We start from the raw sequence: 15203 nt of genomic DNA on the forward strand, positions 1-15203 counted from the left end.
GTATTGTCTATCTCTTTTGCAAGCCTTTTTTGCTTTATACTATGAATTACATATGTATTTTCAAATTGTTTATTCTCAATCTCTTAAATATTGGAATGCAATATATGGGAGCACTCTACTATCAATATTACTTGTCAAAGCTAGACGATTGTTTATATACCATTCCTGATGGACTTAATTGTAGTCAAGTGCATAAAGAATGTGTTGCCAAACAGGATGAAATTAAGAATGGGATGCTTTCTGATGCGTTTGCTAATGAAATTGGCTTAAAGAGCTTCATTCAGAAAGTGATCTACTGCTTTGTTTGGAATACACTCGACAGAAAATACACTCAACAGAAAATAAATTTTTAAAAAATATAATAAATTAAAAAAAAAAACCCAATTGCATGACTTACCTGATTATACTCGACGGGAGACGGAAGAGGCTAAGATAGAAGGAGGAAATCGGCGATGGTAGCCATGCGAACGTTGATTTGTGACCCGAGTTTAGGGTTTTCGCCCAAATTAACAAAAATTCATAACAAAATAATAATACCATCGACTTACCTGGATACCATCGTCGGAAAACAAAGGAGGGACGACCTGGAGGGGAATCCGGCGACGGTGGTCTGCGTGGGGGGTTGAATTGAGACCCAAAGTTAGGGTTTTCGCACAAATTAACTAAACTAATAAAATAAAAAAAATAAAAAATAAAACGGCATACCTGTGTGTAGCGTCGCTGGCCGGAGACAGGTCGTCGGTGGGAACAACGGCGGAGTAGCGATCGTCCTTGCTGTTCTCCCTCTTCCCCCTTCTTCTCTGATTCAAACTTCCTTTTCCCCTTCTGAAAATATGAAATCCCGATTTCGTTTTAATTTGTGTTTTAAAATATTACGACCGGTTAGACCGGTCGTAATTATTTTTTTTAAAAATTAAATCAAATAATTTTAACGACCGTTAAAACGGCCGCAATTTATTAAAAAACGGTCGCAATTAATTAAAATTATGACAGGCTACGAAACGGTCGTAAATAATACTAATTGCGACCGTTTTTTGGATAGTCGCAAGAAAACAGTCGTAAAATCACCGAATTTTAGTAGTGTATGGTCATTACACTATTGCTAATAAATCCCTTGCTTTACGTGATGTTTATTTAGCTCCACAAATTATCAAAAATTTAATTTCTGTTTGAAAATTTACTTCTGATAATTCTATGTCCAAAGAGTTTGACCCTAGTGGTTTTTCTGTGAAGGATCTTCGAACGGGGAGTCTGATAACCAGATGCAATAGTACGGGGGGATCTCTATCCTGTGACCACCGCTCCATCAACTTGTCTAGCCACTTCTCTCACAGCCTTGTCTCCTTCCACATGGCACAACCGTCTAAGACATCCCGGGGCCCCTACCTTAGATTTTCTTAAGAGTAGAAATTTGATTGTTTGTAATGAGGTGCATAACTCTAGTACTTGTGTTGGTTGTCAATTGGAAAACATATACGCTTGCCTTTTTATCATTCTAATAGCACTGCTCATTCTGCTTTTGACATAATTCATGCCAATTTGTGGACTTCTCCTATTTGTAGTGACAAAGGTCACAAATATTATCTAGTGCTTTTAGATGATTTCACTCATTATGTTTGGACTATTCCACTTTCTTATAAATCTCAAGTATTTCAAACCTTTCTTAATTTTTGACAATATGTTCTCACACAATTTGAACATATTAAATCCTTTCAAAGCGATCATGGTCGCGAATTTGATAATTGTCCGTTAAAACTTTTTTGTGTCAAAAATGGATTGGTTTTACGTTTCTCTTGTCCAAACACATCCTCACAAAATGGCAAAAACCGAAAGAATGATCCGTACAATTAACAACGTTAAGCGTCCTCTTCTATTCCATGCTTCCCTTCCACCTTCTATGTGGCACTAGGGTTGTTCATAACCGGATACCCGGCTCTTCGGGTACCCGCTTTTGTGAGTAGTTAAATGTTCGGCCCATGACCTGACCCGCGAAATTCGGGTACCCGGTTAACGGGTACCCAAAATTACCGGGTCAAATCTTAGGGTACCCGAATTAAAAAAAATTAAAATTAAACTTGCAATTGAATAAAGCCATACATTGTACAACAACAATGAAATTAATTCGCATATACTAATCAAAGAGAATAAAAGTCAACCACCAATTTGCAAGAAATTGAGTAACAAACATAGAAAAATTATATGCAAAGCGACATTTATCAGTTTTCTCCGTATCATCTTGACCATTCATCTCACTTAAACTTGATATTGTGTTATCTCGACTATTGATCTCCGGGAACAGTCGAGACACACATTTAGAACTTTGAACGCACCGTTGCACCGTACTGTATACGCAGGAGAAGGCGACGATGGAAGCATTACGTTCATCAAAGATTCATTTTCAGTTTCTATATATCCTCGTCGGTAACGATTAATGTGTGTTCACGTTGTTTGGGGCTTTGAGGGAAATAAAGGTCGCCGGAGGACTAGATAATGCAGGTTTGTGGTGGATTAAGCGGTAAAAATTTGTAATTTTGATAGTTTGAGTTTTTGACGGGGTGAGATGAGAGCAAAGAGAGTGAGCGGCGCAAAGAGATAAATGATTGAGCATTAAAGTCGGCAAAACCTAGAGTAAAAATAATTATTCGGGTAATTGTTAGGTACCCATTTACTCAACATCCGGCCCATGACCCTACCCGGAACAAGAGTATTTTAGCGGGTCGGGTACCCAACCCAGAAAAATGTAAAAAATTATTAAATTATCCGTCGGATATTTTGCGGGTCAGCGGGTTATCGAGTCGGGTTTTTTGAACACCCCTATGTGGCACCATGCTTTTGAAACTGCAACATATTTGCTTAATATCTTTCCTACTAAAACACTCAATCAAATAACTCCGGCTCAATCTCTATTTGGGGTAGTTCCTTCCTATGATCATCTTCGGGTATTTGGGTGTCTTTGCTTTCCGAACTTGTCGGCCACTATGCCTCATAAACTAGCACCTTGTTCCACTCCTTGCGTGTTTTTGGGTTACCCCTCCGATCATCGAGGTTATAGGTGTTTAGATCTCAATACAAATAAAATCTTCATCTCTCGTCATATCACATTTGATGAGAACACTCTTCCATTATCGCAGCATCTCTTTGTTTCGCCAAGTCGATTATGATTTTTTGTCTTCCGATGATCCATCACCCTATTTTTTACATCACACCGCTTTGCGTTCGATGCCCCAAAATCACCCAAACACACCCCACACCCATGAACAGCCTAGTCCGCAGGCAGGCCACAACACTCAGCCTCACACCGCAGCCACCCTGCGGACCATCCTGCCTGACCCTGCTGCTCAGCACCCATCACACGCTGGAAACCCAGCAGGCCAGGTAGTGCTGTCAGGCACCCAGCCGCAACAGCAGGTAGTGCTGCCAGGCATCCTGGCGCACCACAGCCCAACACAAGACCACGCAATGCAGCCTGGCAGCCCAGCCACACCCCGTGCTGGCTCAAGCAGTGCTACTCTAAGCCCAGCCTCGCACCATTCCAGCTCGGGCTCCCCTGCCTACACACCCCATCCTCTTCGTGGTCACCCCCCCATCACACTAACTCGTCCACCTCCTTCTCCAAAAATGCAAACTCGTTCCAAACACGGCATATTTAAACCGAACCCAAAATTCGGTCTTGCCATTACCACCCCGAGTCAACCAATAAACCGATCCCCTCTTCCCAAAAATCATAAACAAGCCCTTTCCGACCCAAATTGGAATGCTGCGATACGTGATGAATATAGTACTTTAATTAAAACGGGGACGTGGGAATTGGTCCCTAGACCTACGCGGGTGAATATTGTTAACTGTATGTGGCTTTTTTGTCATAAATTGAATTCTAATGGTGATTTGGAATGACATAAAGCTCGTCTTGTTTGTAATGGTAAATCACAGGTTGAAGGTGTGGATTGTGACGAAACATTTAGTCCGGTTGTGAAACTGACTGCTATTCGCACGGTGCTGAGCTTGGCTTTGACTCATAAGTGGTCTATTATTCAACTTGATGTTAAAAATGCATTTTTACATGGTGATTTGAATGAGTGTGTGTATATGCATTAACCCCCGATTTTGTTGACAAGAGATCTCTAGGCTATGTTCGTAGACTCCATAAGGCTCTATATGGTCTAAAATAGGCTCCAAGGGCTTGGTATCAACAATTTGCTAACTTTCTATTGCAGATGGGGTTTGTCATTACTAAAAGTGACAACTCTTTATTCATTTTCAGACACGGGAATTATATGGCATACCTTCTTTTATATGTTGATGATATTGTGTTGGTTACATCTTCAGATCTGTTACGTGAGCGCATCATCTCTCACTTATGTATAAGGTTTCCAATGAATGATATAGGTCCTCTGAATTTTTTTCTGGGCATTGTTGTCACTCGTACTCCATCATACTTCTTTCTGTCTCAGCAAAAATATGTACAGGAAATATTAGAGTGCGTAAGTATGGCTAGCTGTAAACCTGCGACAACTCCAGTGGATACTCAATCCAAGCTTAGTGCGGAGTCAGGGCCGAAATGTCATGATCGAACACTTTATCGCAGTCTTGCAGGTGCACTTCAGTACATGACATTCACTCGCCCAGATATAGCTTATGCAGTTCAGCAGGTTTGTTTATTCATGCATGACCCCAGAGAGGCTCACTTTGATGCATGCATTGAAACGCATCCTGCAGTACATTCAGGGTTCCATTGATCACGGGTTACACTTATCCTTCATCATCTTCGCAATTGATTACATATACTGATGCAGATTGGGGTGGGTGTCCTAACACTTGTCGGTCGACCTTAGAGTATTGTTGTTTTCTAGGAGACAATCTCATTTCCTGGTCGTCCACGCAACAACCTACTCTTTCTAAATCAAGTGCAGAGGCTGAATATCGTGGCGTCGCAAATGTTGTTGCCGAGGCATGTTGACTTCGTAATCTTCTTTTGGAGTTAATGTGTCCACTTAGAAAGGCCACTGTTGTTTATTGTAATAATGCTAGTGCCATTTATTTATATCATAACCCTGTACAACACCAACGCACCAAGCACATCAAAATGGACATTCGTTTCGTGCGAGAAAAGGTGGAGTTGGGGCATGTACGGGTCTTGCACGTTCCTTCACATTATCAGTTTGCTGACATCTTCACGAAAGGCCTACCTCGACAACTATTTTTGGAGTTCCGTTTCAGTCCTAGCGTACGTCCTCCTCCCGCTGTGACTACGGGGGTGTGATAGAATATGTTAAATATTCTTGATATTATTTTGTATAGAAGGATATAGTTGATATAATATTCTGTAATTATCTTGTGAGATCTCCTAATGTGTTTAGCGATCACTCTTGTAACCCTATATATATTTGATCAATGGAATCACTCCAATCTAAGGAGTTTTATACAAAATCTAACATAAACAAATAAATAAATAAACAAAGAATTAAAGAATACATGACGGTTTGAGCTCTCCTAGGGAGATTATTGAAATGTTTGTAGATGCTAAACACTTTAGACTCGACCATCCCTTCCTCTCTCATTGTCACCGTGACGTTCGCTTGTGGTGCCGCCTCCATTTCTATAAGTGAAAAACATATTACCTCGCAAGTTGCTTTTCAAAAGCTTTGATTTTTTTTTCTCTGATTTTTTTCTCAAAAGCTATGGCAATCAGACTGGGTATTTAAGTGAGAAAACATACGACAGAGAAAAAGGAGAGATAGGGTAAGAAGGATTGGTTCAAAAAAGAGAGATAAAGCAATTGAATGGTGGAGCAGGAAAAGGGGAAAGAGCAAGACTGAAGGTTGGACCAAAGTCAATCGGGAAATAAGAATAAGAAAAAAAAATGGAGGCGGTATAAACGTCACTACACTATAGATTTAAAATAGTAACACTATAACCATGGTACACTCGGGATTGAAACTGTCATTTTACTTCTATTTTTTTTTAACAAAAATTGAATTGATTATTAAATAAATAGTCATACAAAATCTACAAAGAGATTTATATCAAACATGTACATGACAATTGAATCAAATAAAACATCCTTTCAGCAAATCTACCATCGTTGTTGCAAATGGTACAATTTTATACCCTCTTTCACAACATGTGATTTACAGCCTTCATCGACGAGGAATCTATCGATATGTTATAGATGTGAAGATAATTTTTGTTTGATTTGTCTGGTGGTAATTGAAAGATTAATTAACAAGACTAAAAAGGTTAGATTGAAGTCAATCGGGAAATAAGAATAAGAAAAAAAAATAGAGGGTATAAACGTCACTACACTATAGATTTGAAATCTATATCTATATATATACTATACTAAAACAGGCTACACTAGCTCCATAGCTGTCACGTGTCCCTATCTTAGTTTTTTTTTTAATAATTAAAAATCATACTAATAATCAGTTTATTATGGTAAGATTTATTATCAAATAATATTATTCATATTCTATTCTTAAATTATATAGTTTTAGCAAAGTTTATGTAATGAATATTCTTCTTTCCTAAAACAATAAATTTACTATCCTCCCACTTTGGACATAACATCAAAGTATTTACCTTATATTCTTATATAGTTTTATGTTTAAATTTCTTAACAAAATTGATGTTAATAATTATTATTCATATAATATTCTTATATAGTTTAGCAAAGTATATGTAAAGAATATTCTTCTAAAACAATAAATTTACTATCCGCCCACTTTGGACATAGCATCAAAGTATTTATTTTATATTCTAATATATTTTTAGGTTTAAATTGCTTAACAAAATTGATCATCAAATAATATTGTCATGAAATCATGTATGTGTATGTCCAAAAGAGTCATAGTATAGTACCCATGCAACTACCTACTCAATATATAAATATTTGAAAATATATTTTCTCTTACTAATAAGCTAATAGTACATATGTATCTTGTAAGTATAGTATGAATTTTCTGAAGATATAATTAAAATATTTACCATGTATGACGTTTAACATAATTAATGTTTAAATACCATTATATATACGCACATAATTCACTAAAAGAAAGTTGGAAAATTAGGGTCAGGATTGTGAGACTCTGGCATAAACCTGATTACTATAAGCCAAACATAACTAAAGCAATTGAGTTAGTTTGGTTGATGAAAAGGTAAATTCATGTAGTAAAGATTTATATTGAATTTATCTTAAATTAGCATCAACAACTTCCTTTGTAACTTCTATATACTTACGTGTATTAATTTTATATTATAGGGTGACAAAATTCAAGCCAATATCAAGATGTCTTTCATAAAGCGATTTAAAAGTCTTGTGAAAGAGGATTTCACATGTGTTATTTCTAACTTTGGAGTGGTAGACAATGTTGGTAAATGGTATTATTAGAGTTACTAACCATACCTTTAAGATTGATTTTATTTTATTTTTAATATAACTTCTGTTAAAGATTGTGAAGATGCACGACTCTCGCTATATGGACTTTTTTGGGGGGATATTCCCATTGATACACTCCAGGTTTTGACTTTTCTCAATGGTACCACATTTTTTTTTGACATCCTGCTGATACACCCAAGGTTTTGACTTTATAATTCACGTACTTAAGTCTGTTAATCAGACGTTAATAACTTGATAAATTAACATCTTAGGCTTAGTAAAAGATGAAATGACTAATATACCCCTTTTAAATCCATTCCCTCCAAATTTTCCCCCTTAAACTGTCTGTTATATCCCTCCAACTTCTCAAACCCTATTCCCTCCCTAAAAAAAAGCCACTTTCCCCTCTTCTATTCTCCAATAAAGTTCTCCTCCATTGCTGCAAACTTATCTCATCTCCATTAAAGTTCTCCTCCATTGCTGCAAACTTATCTTCTCTTCTGACATTGCTGCAAACTTATCATTGACTGTGTATGTTTAATGTGTTTAATGCTCTTTGATAAGTTACCATTGAGATCAACTAAAATAGACAAAGTAACTAAAATGTGGGACAAATTGAAATAGAAAAATGGCATCAGTTGCCAACATTCATTAATATATCCAGGTTATTTGGGAACATTGCAAAAATCCAAATTTCAATAGTAAAGTTGTCTACTAAATTACCAAATAACAATAGCAAAAATCATCCCAAATGACCAAAAAACAGAGTTAACTACAAGCTTTGACTTTCTATCAAATTATCAAAATGCATATGCCACTATACTGCAGAACAAAAGACTTAGGAGCATGGAGAATTTGAGTTTCATTGAGACATAGGCACTGGTTGGCTAGGCAACTATGAAGCTATCAGTACTGTTGCTTGCTCAACTGAGGGTCTGCCCTTCTTTCCCTTTGCTTGTTTAGATGAAGCTGCAGACTGAGATCCAACTTCTTCAAATTTCTTTGCTGCCTTAGTTGCCTTTGCTGCATTTCTTTGGTCTCTGACCCTAGGATTTTTTATGACAACAGGCTCATTTGACTTCAGTTCTTTCCCAGTTAAGCATCCCTTACAAGTTATCTTATTATGGCTAAAGCAACCACATTTGCTACATTTGACTGTTTTGGACCTTTTTCCAGGTTGCTCTTTACCTTCCTCCCTCTTTCTATTCCTACTTGTTCTTCCAATTCCCCTCTTCATCTTAGGAGGCATGATGATTATACCTGACTCATCTGCAGGCCATTACTGTGTGTCAGGAATTGGGTTAATGCAGAAACTATAAGCTTGCTTGTAAGTCTTCACAGAATACCAGGAACTGACAAAGTCATGTGGGTCAAGCTTTGCATCAATGCAGGCCCTAATGACATACCTATATGGCACACCTGTCAGTTTCCATGCCCCACAGGAACAAATCTTCTTGTTTAAGCTCAGAGGAAGCTGTGATCTTCCTTCATGAATTTCATATTCTCCTGGCTGGACTTGAAAGCTCTGCATTTTGAGGTAGCTTTACCTATTTCTTTCACTGGCTTCACAATTTTAGGAGTAATGTCTTCATCTTTCCAAGACCTTGCATTCTCCATCCTTGTTGCAATTCTCACCATACAAACCCTTCTTATTCCTACATTCATTATCATAATTAGATGTATTACCAAACCAGTTTGAAATAACAATGATATCATATCAAGTGAACAATTAATACCTTCTAGCAAAGTCAAAATAGGCCTACACCTATTCACCCCAAGTGTAGAGTTGAAGCTGTTTACAAAATTAGAGGTATTGGAGTCATTGCAAACATTTGGGTCAAATGCATGCTTATTCCATTTAGATTGCTCTCCCAAGTCTACAAACCAAGTCATGACATCATCACCTCCTACTTTCTGCAACTTCTCCATAGCTTTCCTAAATGTGAAAGCTGAAGATGCATTGCAAGCTCTCCAAAAGAGAACATACATCATAGGGCCTGGAAAAAGTTTCTTGAAGATTCTACTAAGATGCCTACAACAAAACCTCCTATCAGCTTTAGGCCAGACTTGTTCTAATGCAAGTTCAACTCCCTGATACAATGTATACACAATAAGCATGTTTAGGGATAGACTCATATCAGAGCAAATTAATCAAAAAATTGAAACACAAAGAGGGAAGTACTTGCCTTTTGCCTATCAGAAATAATGGTCCAATGCTCCCTTGATGAGTCTTTCATAATGTTCAACAAATGTCAAAAGAAGTATGTCCATGATTGCTTGTCTTCTTGGCCAATACAGCATATGCAATGGGGAAGATCTCATTATTTCCATCTACTCCCACAACAGAGAGCAATACCCCCCCCCCCATAGTTACCTTTGAGATGGGTCCCATCTACACCAATTAAAGGTCTAACACCTCTTAACTGACCTTTCCATTGTCCAGTGAAGGAGATAAAGATGCTTGTAAATTGCAGCTGTTTAGGGATAGACTCAGTTTCATTCCATGCACAAAAAGCTTTTGACTCTGGGTTTGTTTCTATGCATATCTTAGCATATTGTGGCAGCAATCTATATGACTCATCATGTCCTCCAAACAACTGCTCAATCACATAGCTCTTTAACCTGTACAAGGTTGACTGCCTCATGTAGATGCCATATCTCTGAAAAAGAAGTTCATTAAGTGCTTTCCCAGGAATGTCTGGGTTAGCCCTGATGTCTTCCATGACTTTTTGTGATGCTCATTTTGCATTGCATATGGGGTTGTAAGTCTCTAAGCCCCTGCAAGTGTGTACATTAGGCCATATTTTCTTGATTGCCCAAGTTCTGCCATCTGACAGTCTACTGGCATGCAATCTCCAATCACAATATTCAGATTGACAAACTGCACTGTACCTTTTGTTGTCAGCATACTCTACATCGATGGAAAATCTTTCTTGAACAACAAAATCCTTCAAAGTGTCCTTAAAGTGAGCTTTGTTAGTAAAAATCATCCAAGGCCTGAGTGTTATTTTACTAAAATCAGCATCCTCATACATTTCTCCATTCTTGTACAATCTCTGAAAATAATCTTCATCATCTTCATCATTAAAGAAGTCAAACCATTTTGTTGGTTTCCAGGTGTCCTTCACTTTTGGTATCCTATTAAGCTGCTCTTGCTCATCTTCTGAAATATCACCTGTTGGTGCAACTTTTCCATCAGAGTCTTCTTCAACTTCATTATAACCACCTGATCTCTCAGTCTCCATAGACTCATAGCTTAGGACAACAAATTGCATCTTTCTTCTCGGCCCAGAACCATAACTTCCCTGCACCTGACTCATATTCACCCCTGAAGAACTGCCATGCACCTAACTCAAATTCACCGCTGAAGAACTGCCCTGCACTTGACTCAAATTCACCCCTGAAGAACTGCCCTCAGTCACAGTCACATTCACCCTAGAAGCTTATCCATGAATCTGACTCACAGTGTCACCAACACCTAGCATCCTTCTCTCACTCACAGTTGAACCTATCCTTAAACCCTTTCTTATAGCTGTGGACCTAGGAATATTTCTTCTAAATACAGAGGTCTGAGCTAATGGTTCAACATCAAAAGTTTTAGGTGTCTCAGTGACTGCCAAAGGTGAGAATCCAGGATTCCTTCTTAGTGCTAAACCCTTGAAAACAGTAGTTGGTAACCTAGGAGATGGTGGTTGCATTGGGGTTGTTTTGGTGGTACTACTCTTTTTATTCTTTGTAGCCTTAACCTTCTTAGACTTTTGTATCATGTCCATAGATTTCTCAAACTCTATTCTACCCTTGGTATACTCAGAAGCAGATTGAGGATTATTTGTTTCTTCTTGGGGTGAATCATAACCCTCAGTATACCTAGGTGGAGAGGACTCATTATTTAGGATTATCTCATCAATAGAAGGTTGTTTTTCAATTTGGGAAGGGTCAAATTGGAATGGTTCTATTTGGGTTGTTTCATTTTGAGTGGGTTGATCTGTTTGGAGTGCTTCATTCTGAGGGGGTGGATCAGTTGGTGGTACAGTTTGGGAAGGTTCATCATTATGGGGTGGTACAGTTTGGGAAGGTGCAGCAATTGGTTGTGCAGATTTGGATTTGTTCCTTAACCTGTTGATCATTCTATTCAAGGCACTTGGTTTCTTGGCAAACCCAACCCAAATGTGATACATCTCATTGTCACCTAGGGTATGAATCATCTTTAAAAAATCAGCATCATCTAGTAAAGGGTGATTCTTTTCATTGTGACCATAACCAAAGGTAGGGTTTATTAAGTGTAGACACCTAAAAATGTCTCCCCAAAACCAAACCCGATGATGAACAACCTTTCACCGCCACTATTGGTCGGGTTCAGTATTTAATCCCAAGAGTGCTTAAAAAATCGTATTTGATTAAATTCATATTTTTGAATAGTCCATGGATTAGTCTCGATGTTTGGTAAAAGCATAGTTTTAATTTCAGCCCAAACCTTTTTTTTATTTATTGTTTTATTATTTAATTTTAGCCCAAACCTTTATTTATTTTATATAATTATTTTCTTATTTTAGCCCAAATAATATTAAGTCAGAAAAGGCCCGAAATTATCAATCGGCACTTAAAATGCCGAATGAAATTAGGGTTAAAAATGTATTTAGACGGAAAAGCGGGCTGGGAATTCCCGCGCCACGGCAGACACCCACCGTGTCACGGAAATAATTCCCGTCTGACGGTGGAATTCCCCGTGACACGGGAAATCTGCCGTGACACGGGAAATTCCGTGTCTTTTCCGCGTAAACCCTTAACGCGTTTTCTTCCCCGTTTACTGAAAATTTCCCGCGTCACACTAAAAATGCACCGTGTCACGGGAATGTTTCCCGTGTCACGGTACAGTTTTCCGTGTCGCGGGATATTTTTTTAAGGTTTTTATCATTTTAGGGTTCCGTGTGCTCCCTCAGCACATTTTCTCTATAAATACCCCCTCATTTCTGATGTACGGGGCATCAATTAATTCTCTAGTTGATTTTTCTCTCTTCTATGCTCTAGCCTAAACACTAGCCTACCCTTTTTCTTTCAAAATTCCTTCTTCAAGTACTCCAAAGAGTCCATACTTTACTCGTAGTTCTGTCCTTAAGCCAAGGCGTGAAAGGTAGAACTGTTTGAGGGTTTGACCCCAAATCAACTCTACTTTATTTAATTTAATTTAATTATTGTTTTATTATTATTTCCTTGAAGTTACTAACTCGTTCATTATTTTGTAGTTGCAAACAAACAGAATCAAAGTAAGAATTATGTTCCTTCAATTTCTATTATTTTTCTAACGATTTTATATTGTTGGAATTATTGCTAAATTGCTTCCAATATTAATGTTTATTCTATTTTTATTTTTATGATCACCATATTGCATGTTTAAAGGGAATATGTAATTGAAAATCACGCCTAATAAGATAATTTGGACAACCGGTTTAGGTTCCTTTTAATCTTGTTGCTTAATTCAAGTGATCACAATATTTTAGAATTATGTGTTGCATTAATATTAAACCAATTTAGCATAATAATAGTTTGGAGCAAATTGAATTTTTGTTTGTATGCCTTTGAGATCGCAGGAATCATTTTTCACTATAAGAATCGAGTAGAGGCCAATACGGGCGAATGTGACTCCATGACTCACTTCGTACCATCATCCCCGATCCTCCTTTCGTGGTTCCGAACCATATGGAGTTAGTAATCTCATGGATTATGAATGGGGTGTAACCTTCACGGGTCAATCATTGTTGCTTTCGTTGTCCCTTTATCGTGGTTGCCTTTAATGATCCGTGAACGGTTTACAAGTTCCTTAAAAACTTGTTGGCGGCTCCCTACTTTCCTTGTCCCTAATCGTATACGTCAATTCCCACTTCCTATGAGTGCCAAGCATATTCACACATGCTTTAACGTAGGCGCACTTCGAACGACGCCTACAATTTGGCGACTCCACTGGGGAGGATTCTTGGTTATTTATCGATTTGAGTGATCGGTATTTAATTAAGATGAGTGGATGAGACTTGAAAGATTCTTGAAAAAATATTTCTATGATTAATTTGGCATTTTTGCATAGACGTTTTAACGTCGCATTTAGGTCTGTCCCGTAGGAGAAATCGAATAACTTGGTTGCGCACGAAGGAAAACAGGGCACCAGTCAGATCTTCTGACTGTCGTGCCACGGCAAAATCTGCCGTGTCACGGTACAGTGCACCGTCTGACGGTGCACAGTACCGTGGCACGGGAATTTTTGTCGTGTCACGGCAGACCTAAAATCAGTCTGGTGGCTTATTTTCTCTTCTCACAGTCAACTTCCTTCGATTTTTCTGAAAAAACGTATGTGTTCTACATGCGTCTTAGCCTCGGGGGATTTAAGCTCTATCAACCCAAAAACGCTCATGGCAATAAGGGTTCATCCGAGTTATTAAATCCACCCAAACCATGGAGTCGAGTTCGATTTCATCACGAACTCGCGGAGCCGCCCGTTGGCATACACCCTCAAGGGAGGCTGCCTTGCTAACGCGTCCAAACTCTTAACCATGGTACCCTTTTGACGCCCAAAGCTTGACCAATAGTTGAACATAGATCTTGACTCTAGGTTGCGAACATTTTTTTACATCATCGTGACTAAATGCTATGTGGTTGTTTGGTGCTAACCTTCATTGTTTTACTCTTTTGTTTAACCCATGACCGAGGGTTTTTATTTTCACATAGTAATTAGTACGGACCTAAAATCGATTAAAATCTGGAAAAATCACAAAATTGACCTGGAACTGCGCACCGTATCACGACATATTCTGCCACGCCACGGTGAACAGTGCCGTGACACGGGGCTTTCTACCGTCTGACGGTAGAATGCACCGTGTCACGACAGTCAGCACCGTGACACGGTGCCCAGGAAAAGTGTCCTGTCAGTCTTTTTTCGGTTTTGTGCGTACGTATGTGGTTGCTGTGTCCAGTTCGGTGTCATGTCTAGCTATACGGTCAAAACACGCGTCCATAACCTCACTTAATCACTCACATATCGTGTTCACACACTTTTTTCCCTTAGTCATGCACTACTTTTTGACCGTATTTTAGGGTAGTCTTGTTTTTTTGTGTCGTTTTTTTTTTCGGAGTAAGTCGGATAGTATCCTTCCATATTTTTAAAATAATAAAAAAAAATAAACAAATAGAACTTCAAAATTATAGATTTTTTTTTTAAAAAAAAAAATCTTTTTTAATCCGGATGGGTTAAGGTTAAGTTTGGTCATTAAAGGTGTGTTTGTTTCGGTGTCACAGCACTTGGTCAAGAAGTAGGGGTAGATTGTTACGGTTCGAGTCAATACCTCAACAACCTCTTATACCAAAGAGGCGTACAAGGAAACCACCTCAATCATCTCCACAAGATCCATCTCCAGTCTACTTTCAACCAATGGCTACTAAGGAAGACATCGAGAACCTCAACAAGACAATTGAAAAGTTGTCTAACATGATGCAGACACTCACCACTAGAGTCAGCACGGTAGAGCAAGACAATCAAAATAATGTCACTACCACTGCAATGGACAAGATTAAGGAACAGATGAGCAAAATTTTTGAAGAATTCACTTATGTGGAACAGCCTGTCACCTCTTCGTCCATAAGGGACAAGCTTCCTGAGAAGTTTTCCACTGCTGACATTCCCAAATTCAAGCCTACTGATAATCCGCTTTTCCATTTGAATGCTTTTTCTGCAACCATGGCTCTTAAGGGAGTAGATGTGACACTCTTCCCTACAGTGTTCCCTCTTTCCTTGGAGCATGCCTGTCAACAGTGGTTCTACTCTTTGGAATCCAAGCATGTC

The sequence above is a fragment of the Chenopodium album genome, chromosome 8, assembly GCF_948465745.1.
Source record: "Chenopodium album chromosome 8, dcCheAlbu1.1, whole genome shotgun sequence".
Classification (NCBI taxonomy): Eukaryota; Viridiplantae; Streptophyta; class Magnoliopsida; order Caryophyllales; family Amaranthaceae; genus Chenopodium; species Chenopodium album.